Consider the following 7403-nt stretch of genomic DNA (forward strand, 5'->3'; position numbering starts at 1 on the left):
CAGAAGGCCTACTCTGAGAATATTAGGTGCAGAGGAGCACCTAGAGACATAGATTAATGGTCTAGGAAATTTGTTTAACAGGATCCTAGCAGAGAACTTCACAAACATGCAAAAAGATAGGCCTGTTCAGATACAAGAATCTTTTACAACCCTAAATAGACCAGACGAGAGCAGGACTTCCCACCATTACATTATAATCTTCACAAGATCAATTTATACCAAGGAAAAGATCCTTAAAGCTGTCAAGGAGAAAAGATCAATCACCTATGAAGGGAAAACAATTAGAATAACCTCATATTTTTCAGCAGAGAAAATTAAAGCAAGAAGAGCCTGGAATGATGCATGCCATGCCCTAAAGACAAAGTATCAACCAATAATATTGTACCCAGCTAAACTCTCCTTCATAACCAAAGGTCAAATAAAAACCTTGCACCAAACCGGTTGTGCAAAAGATACTTAAAGATGTCCTACACATACATAACAGACAAGATCACAATAAAGGCAAAGAAACCACACCCAAACTGAGAATCCAAGAACCATAGGAAGAACCCAGTGGCCACAGCCCCGAAGAAGGTGGACAAAATGGCAGGAACTCCCAAACACTTCTTAGTCCTATCTCTCAACATTTACAGTCTTAACTCTCCAATTAAGCGACATAGACTGTGTAGTCGGATTAAAAAGCAAGAGCCTTCTCTCTGCTGCCTTCATGAATCACACCTTGCCCATAAAAACAAACACTCTTTGAAAGTGAAAGGCTGGAACAAAATCTACCAAGCAAACGGCCCACATAAACAAGTGGGAGCTGTAATCTTAATGTCAAATGAAATAAGCTTCAAATTAAAATTAGTGAGACGAGATAAAGAAGGTCACGCCATATGAATTAAGGGATCTCTTGTTTAGGAGGATATTACAATAACAAATACCTATTTGCCAAACAATGGAGCACCAAAATTTATCCAACAAAAACTGCTTTCCCTAAAATCTCAAATAGATCCAAAGACATTAATTGTTGGGGACTTTAACAGACCACTATCCCCACTAGATAGATCAACTCGGCAAACAATCAATAGAGAAACCGCAGATCTAAACAACTGCCTAGATCAACTGGATTTAACAGACAACTACCAAATATTTCACCCAGCAGCACCAGAATTCACTTTTTTCTCAGCACTACATGGAACATTTTCCAAAAATGAACACATTTTACGTCACAAAGCAAACTCGTCCAAATTCAGAAACATTGAAGTTATACCTTGCATTCTTTCAGAACACAAGGGAATAAAATTAGAACTCAACACCAAAAGCCACCAAAGAAAGTCCTGTAACACATGGAGGCTTAACAACAAACTCTTGAATCACAAATGTGTCATGGAAGAGATTAAAAAGGAAATTGTTCATGATATTCAACAAAAATGAACACACAAATTACCAGCTTCTCTGGGACACAGCAAAGGCAGTACTCCGAGGCAAGTTTATAGCTCTGAGTTCCTACATCCAAAAATTGGAGAGATCTGAAATGAACAATTTAAGGAGACATGTGAACCTCTTTGAAAAAGAGCATGAAGGTAAACCACAATCGAGGTGTTGGAAAGAAGTAAATAAAAGTACATCAGAATTAAACTTATTAGAATCCAAAAAACCATACAAAGAATCAACAAAACAAAGATTTGGTTCTTTGAAAAAATTAACAAATTAGACAGACCCTTAGCAAATCTTATCAGAAAAAGAAGAGACCACATCCAAATAAACTCAGAGATGAGAATGGAAACATTACCATGGAAACAACCGAGATTCAGAACAATATAAGGGAATACTTCTCAAACCTTTAGGCTAAGTTTGAGAACGTGGCAGAAATTGACTTTTTCCTATCAAATATTGACATGTTGAAACTAAACCCAGAGGAGTTAAACCAACGTTAAAGGCCCATAACATTCATTGAAATAGAAGCAGCAATAAGAGACCTCCCATCTAAGAAAAGTCCAGGACCAGATGGATTTACAGCAGAATTCTAGAAGGCTTTCAACGCAGAACTCACACAAATACTCCTCCCCCTCTTCAATGAAATTGAAAGGAAAGATCACTACCGAATTCTTTCTATGAAGACATCATAATCCTCATGCCAAAAACAGGCAGGGACTCATCAAAGAAAGGAACTATAGACTCATTTCTTTGATGAACATTGGAGCAAAAATTCTCAACAAAATTTTGGTCAATCGACTTCAAAAATTTATCCAAATGCATACACCATGATTAAACAGGATTCATTTCAGGGATGTAACGCTGGTTCAATATATGCAAATCAATTAGTATAATTCATCACATCAACAAGAGCAAGGGTAAGAACCCCATAGTTATCTCAATAGATGCAGAGAAAGCAATTGACAAGATCCAACACCCCTTTAAGATGAAGCCTCTGGAAAAATTAGGAATTCATGGAACATTTCCAAATACAATAAAGGCTGTATATGACAAACTTACAGCCAGCATTATACTTAATGGTGAAAAACTAAAGCCATTTTCCTCTTATTTCAAGAACTAAACCAGGATGTCCACTCTCTCCACATCTTTTCAGTCTAGTATTAAAATGTCTAACTACAGTAATAAGAAAAGATGCAAATATAAAAGTGATCCAAATAGGGAAAGATGAAGTAAAACTCTCCCTCTTTGCAGATGACATGATTTTGTGTTTAAAGAATCCCGCCGAATACATTCCAAAATTACTCAAGCTGACTTAAAAATTGGGCAAAATATCAGGGTATAAAATTAACCCTCAAAAATCAATGACTTTTCTGTAGGCCAACACTGAAAAAAGCGTGGCTGAAATCTGGAAAGCAACTCTATTCATAATAGCCCCACAATAATAAAATTCCTAGGAATTAAACAAAGATGTGAAGGACCTCGATGATAAAAACTTTTAAAACCTGAAAAATGAATTCATAACACAATTTAAAAAGTGGCACGAACTCCCATACTTATGGATTGGTACGATCAATATCATGAAAATGGCAATACTTCCCAAGGGTATCTACAAATCCAATGCGATACCTATCAATATACAACCTATTCTTCAAGGAAATAGAAGAGGCAATCCAAAAATTCATATGGAACAATAAAAGACACCAAATAGCAAAAATGATCTTAAAGAAAAAGAACAGTGCTGGAGGAATATCAATACCAAATTTCAAACTCTACTACAAAGACATAGTAATCAAAACAGCTTGGTACTAGCACAAGAACAGAAGTCAGGACCAATGAAATTGAATTGAAAACCCAGAAATGAACATACAGACATATAGACATCTAATCGTCGATAAGGGAGCTAAAAAATAGAATAGAAGAAAGACAGCCTTTTCGGTAAATGGTGCTGGCAAAATTGGTTAATCATTTGTAGAAAACTAAACCTAGATCTTTATGTATCACCCTGCACCAGAATCACCTCCAAATGGGTCAAAGAACTCGGAGTCAAAGCAGACACTCCAAAAACATTACAGGATGGAATAGGAGAAACCATAGAACTCTTTGGCACACAAAACTTTTTTATAGAGACTCAGAAACACAAAAAATCAAAGAAAGCATGGATAATTGGGACTTCATGAAATTGCAGAGCTTCTTAATGGCAAAGAACATAGCTAGCAACATCAATATTAAGCCCACAGAATGGGAGAAGATCTTCACTAGTCATACAACCGACAAAGGTCTCAAATCTACAATACACTTAGAACTCAAAAACTTAAATCCCCCAACAACAAATCCTCAAAGAAACAACGGCCCAATAAATAAGTGGGCTAAAGACTTAAAGAGAAACTTCTCTGAAGATAAAATAAGGGTGGACAATAGACATATGAAGAAATGTTCAACCTCTAGCCATAAAAGAAATGCAAATAAAAACAACATTAAGATACCACCTCACCCCAGTTAGAGTGGCTACAGTCAAGAACTCTAATAACAACAGATGCTGGAGGGATGTGACAGAAGGGAACCTTACTGCATTGTTTGTGGGAGTGTAAACTTGTTCAACCACTTTGGAAAGTAGTATGGAGGTTCATCAAATGACTGCACATAGAATTGCCCAATGACCCAGCAATCCCACTTTTGGGCATTTACCCAAATGGTCACAAACAAGACCACACTAATGCTACCAGCACAAGTATGTTTATTGCAGCATTATTTCCCATAGCTAAGACATAGAACCAACCCAGATGCCCCTCAATAGATGAATGGATCAAGAAAATGTGGTATATATACATAATGGAATTCTATGCCTCCATCAGAGAGAATGACATTGCCCCATTTGTTTGGAAATGGAAAGACTTGGAATAAATTATATTAGGTGATGTAAGCCAAGCCCAAAGAAACGTAGGTCCCATGGTTTCCTGTATATGCGATATCTCATATATGTCAGAGTCAAGCAGAAAATTTCAGATAAGTTGATGTTAGGTGAAATGAACCCCAAGATAAGTATTCAAATATGTTTTCTTTCATACAATTGTTTCTAACATATCTATAAGTTGATTTCTTTGTTACTTTGTATGTCCCTCCCTCCAGTATAACCCCTGGTTTCACTGTGTTTGATATTGGTATAATTTGTGTACAGGAAGGGCAAAACAATTCGTTTAAATAGGGATACAGGTGGACCCATTGTAACAATGAGATGTATAAGTGGGCTCTGCTGATTCAATTTTAACCCACTTTCCACTGATTCTGTGTCCTTCACCCATCTTCCCTCAGATTTGCACGCATATATACTGTATATTGGGTCAAGAATACTGAGTCATTAGAGAATGAAAAAAGAAATTAAGAAAAGTTCCTTTGTTTTAATCTTTGCAATTCAATTCAATATATATATATTACATATATTGTTTTATATACATAAGAAAAGGTGCTTGGGTATTACAACTTGGTGATTTTCGCCAATGGCTGTCCTCTTCTCTTCTTACAGTATATAATGCCTAAAATACTGTACAGTTTGTCATATCACACTGTGTTTTAAATCAAACTTTCACATATCAGGGAGAAAATATGCCATTTGTCTCTTTGATCATGGCTGAACGTTCTCAACATGATTTATTTTAGTTATCCATTTCCCTGCAAGTGAAATTATTTTATCCTTTCTATAATATTTCATTGTATATAGATAGCATAATTATTAGATTCATTTATATATTGTGGGGCAACTGGATGTGTACATATCTTGTTACTGTGAATTGAGCAGCAAGGAACGTGGTTGTGCAAATGTCTTTGCCATTTTCTGGTTCATTATGGTAAGGGTAGATGCCTAGAAGTGGTATGGTTGTAGGAAGGGTTTTAGGGAACGTCTGTATTTCGATTTTTTAGCAACTTCCTGACTGCTTTCCAGAGTGGTAGTATTAGTGTGCATTCCCACCAGCTGTGCAGTCGGATTCCTTTTTCTCCACTTCCCTACCAGCATTTGTTGTCCAATTCCGAATATTTGGGTAAGATGGTATCTCAGGATTGATTTAATTCACATTTTCTTTATGGCCAGGGTTGTTGAACCTTTCCTGATATGTTTCGTTGCCATTCTTATCTCTTCTTCTGAGAAGCCTCTCCTTAGCTCCTCTGCCCACTTAGTGATTGGTTTATTAGATTTGGGAGGGGTAGTTTCCTGAGATCCATGTATACATCGAATATTATCCTTTTTTCTGATGTATTGCAGGTAAATATCTTTTCCGAATTTGTTTGCTGTCTTTAGTTTAGTGGCTGTGACCCTAGCCTGTGCGGAATATTTTCCTTTGATGTACTCACATTTGTTGGGTCTCTCTTCTATCTGTTGTGTCCCTGAGATTCTATTCAGGAAGTTCCTTCCTGTAACTATAAATTCTAATGTCACCCCTATTCTGTCTTACAATAGTTTGGCAGAATTTAAGGTAGTTAATCCATTTTGTGTTGATGTTAGTGCAAGCTGAGATCCACTTATAGTTTTCTGCCTATGGCTGTCCAGTTTTCCCAATACTAATATTTGAAGAGGCTATGATGTGTGTGTGTGTGTGTGTGTGTGTGTGTGTGTGTGTGTGTGTGTGTGTGTGTGTGTGTTTGCTGGGGCTTGAACTCTGGGCCTTGGAACTGGCCCTCAGCATTTAATCACCAGGCTAGCTCTTGAGAAACAGTTCCACTTCCCATTTGCTTATGGTTTATTGGAGACAAGTGTCTCATGGACTTCCATCGCCCTGCTGGCTTTGAACAACGATACTCAGATCTCAGCCTTCTGAGTTGCTAGAATTAAAGGCATGAGCCACAGGCACCCTGCAAGGCTATGTTTTATCCACTGTACATCTTTTACTCCTTTGTCCAATATCAGATGATTAAGTATGTGGTTTTATTTCTGGGTCTTTTCATCTTTTTTAATGTGATTATTCTTTGTAAAAATAATGTACAAAGGAGTTGCAGTTACATAAGCTATGTAATGACTACATTTCCTCCCAAGCATTGTTATCTACTCCTTTGTTTTTCCCCTGCCATACATTCCCTCCCACCTCCACAACTACACTCCTCTCCCCTGCCTAAATTGTTAAGCTCGTTTTTCCACAAAGTGTCATTTGCATCTCATTTTTACAATGGTTCAACCTGTATCTCTATTTATTCATTTTGTTTTTTTCCCTTTCCCTCCCCAAATTAGAGAAGCGTATAAAAAGATGCAAGGTACCGACATCAAATACAGTGAAAATGGGTTATACCATGGGGGAGGAACATACAATGAATCAAAAAAAATCACATGGTATATTGTAAACACGTTAGAAACAATAGAAAGTGAAAAAACCACTTGTGTCCCTATCTTGGGATTTATTTCACTTAACATCATCTGATTGTGTCATATGTACATAGCTTTTGAACTTTTCTGCTTGTCCCTGATGTACAGTTGTTATTGCAAATGAGGTAAACCATGAGACCTATGTTTCTTTGGGCTTGGCTTACTTCACTTAATATAATATCTTTTCCATTGGTCTTCAGATTTTTTTGTACCAATACCAGCTGTTTTGGTTATTATGGCTCTTTAGTAGAACTTGAAGTCTGGTATAGTGGTACTGCCTGCATTGCTTATTTTGCCTAGAATTGTTTTGTCTGTTCTTGGTACGTTTTGCTCCATATGAACTTTTGGATTCTTTCATTTATCTGAGTAAAGAACATCATTGAAATTTTGATGCAGATTGCCTTGAATTTTATATCATTTTTTGCATTATGGCCATTTTCACAATATGCTATCTATCCATGAACATGGAAGGTCTTTTCATATTCTGATAACCTCTTTGATTTCTTTCTTTAGATTTTTGCAATTTTTACATCTTTGGTTAGGTTAATTACTATTTTTTTTTCTTTGAGGCTATTGCAAATGGTGTTGTTTTCATGATTTCCCTTCTGCTTGTAGATTATTTGCCCATGGATTTTTG

This window comes from Dipodomys merriami, unplaced genomic scaffold, assembly GCF_024711535.1.
Source record: "Dipodomys merriami isolate MVZ:Mamm:240054 unplaced genomic scaffold, mDipMer1.0.p SCAF_695, whole genome shotgun sequence".
In the NCBI taxonomy this organism is placed as follows: domain Eukaryota; kingdom Metazoa; phylum Chordata; class Mammalia; order Rodentia; family Heteromyidae; genus Dipodomys; species Dipodomys merriami.